Raw genomic sequence first — 2,424 nt, forward strand, 5'->3', positions numbered from 1 at the left:
GGGTCGCGCTTGGCACCGATGCGAGCAAGGACGTCCGCCGCTTGATTACTTTCTCGAGCCATGTGGTGAAATTCGAGCCCCTCGAACCGAGCTGACATCTTTAGAACGGCGTTGCGGTAAGCCGCCATCTTCGGATCCTTGGCATTGAAATCTCCATTTATTTTAGATATTGCGAGGTTTGAATCCCGCTTACTTCCAGGTGTTGTATGCCCATGGAGACGGCCATCCGAAGACCATGCAATAAGGCCTCGTATTCGGCTACATAGTTGGAATCCGTGAATAATATTTGGAGGACGTACTGGACTGTGTCTCCAGTAGGGGATGTTAGGACAACGCCTGCCCCTAAGCTTGCCAACATTTTGGAGTCGTCGAAGTGCATGACCCAGTTGGAATATGTGTCGTACTCTTTATGGAGTTCGACCTCTGTCCATTCAGTGATGAATTCGGCCAATACTTGGGATTTAATGGCCCGGTGCGGTTTGTATGATATGTTGAATGGGAGGAGCTCGATAGCCCACTTGGCAATTCGTCCTGTAGCGTCGCGGTTGTTTATTATGTCATTGAGTGGTACTTCGGAGGCCACCATTATTGCGCACTCTTGAAAGTAGTGTCGTAGCTTCCGGGATGCCATGAAGACCGCGGATGCTATTTTTTTTGGTAATGTGGGTACCGGGATTTGCATGGTGTGAGGACGGTAGATACATAGTATACCGGCTTCTGAAGCGGGAATGTGTGTCCGTCCTCCTCTCGTTCAACAACGAGCACCGCGCTTACGACTTGGTGTGTGGCCGATATGTATAATAACATGGGTTCGCTGAAGTTTGGCGCGGACAGGATTGGGTTGGTTGCTAGAAGAGCCTTTATTTCTTCAAGTCCGGTCGTTGCTGCGTCCGTCCAATCGAAGTGATCGATGCATCGGAGAAGGCGATAGAGTGGCAACGCCTTTTCTCCTAGTCTGGAGATAAAGCGGCTTAAAGTTGCCACACAGCCGGATAGTTTTTGGACTTGTTTAAGGTCTGTTGGCAAAGCCAACTGTGACAAAGCTCGGATTTCAACTGGGTTTGCCTCAATTCCTCTATTGGAAACGATGAAGCCCAGAAGTTTTCCAGCGGGAACGTCGAAAACACACTTTTCTGGATTGAGCTTTGATGTCTATGAAGGAAATATGCCCTAGAGGCAATAATAAAGTTATTATTTATTTCCTCATGTCATGATAAATGTTTATTATTCATGCTAGAATTGTATTAATCGGAAACATGATACATGTGTGAATACATAGACAAACTTAATGTCACTAGTATGCCTCTACTTGACTAGCTCATTAATCAAAGATGGTTATGTTTCCTAACCATAGAGATGAGTAGTCATTTGATTAACGGGATCACATCATTAGGAGAATGATGTGATTGACTTGACCCATTCCGTTAGCTTAGCACTTGATCGCTTAGTATGTTGCTATTGCTTTCTTCATAACTTATACAAGTTCCTACCACTACTAGGGAAAACCTTATACACAGAATGTTACCAGTAGCGTTGTACAAAATCAAACGCTACTGCTACTTAGTAGCAGCGCGCGTAAATAAACCGCGCTACTGCTATGACTTTACCAGTAGCGCGTACAAGCGAAAAGCGCTGCTGCTATGTTTGAACTGGGCGTACATGGCTAGCCCAACCTCGCAGTAGCGCGTATACTGGCCCAGCACTACTGCTACTCTCCTTAGCTGTAGCGCGCTTACGTGTAAGGCGCTGCTGCTAAGGGAAATAAAATAAAGTGAAAAACAAGTAGAAAAGTAAATGAAAATGAAAGAAATAGAGAAAGGAGAAAGGAAAAAAATGTAAAGAAAAATAAAAGAAAAAAGGAAAAAAAGAAGAAAGGAATAGCAATAGCGGTTTTCAGGAAACGTGCTATAGCTAACTTCAGAAACGCGCTACCATTATGTTTCACTTAAACAGCGGTCCCCCCACCCCCTGGCCACCACACTTCTTCCCCAAATCCCTCGCCCTCGCCGCCGTCTCCCCAATTCGCCGTCGCCCCACTTCGCCGCCGTCTCCTGCTGGCGTGGACGCCCGCAACCTCACCGTCTCCCCCCGAGGCCACCGTCATCCTCACCGCCGCTGCCCGAGGCCGCCCTCAGCCTTACCGCCGCCGCCCGAGGCCGCCCTCAACGTCACCATCGGCGCCCTCCGCCTCACCGCCGCCCGAGCCCACCCAGGACCGCCGCTACCCATGCACGAGCCCGCCCTCTTCGCCCCTGCCTCCGTCACTGAGCACCTCCCCCCCACCGTCTCTCCCCTCTCTGTAAGTCCCCCACCCCTCCCCCGGCTCCTCTCTCTCTGCATTTTAGAGAAAAAATTAGTAGAGAAAAAGTTAGTTTATAGCAAAAAATTTAGTTTAGAGCAAAGGATGTTAAGTAGTAGATGTTA

Source organism: Triticum dicoccoides, chromosome 4B (genome assembly GCF_002162155.2).
Source record: "Triticum dicoccoides isolate Atlit2015 ecotype Zavitan chromosome 4B, WEW_v2.0, whole genome shotgun sequence".
Lineage (NCBI taxonomy): Eukaryota > Viridiplantae > Streptophyta > Magnoliopsida > Poales > Poaceae > Triticum > Triticum dicoccoides.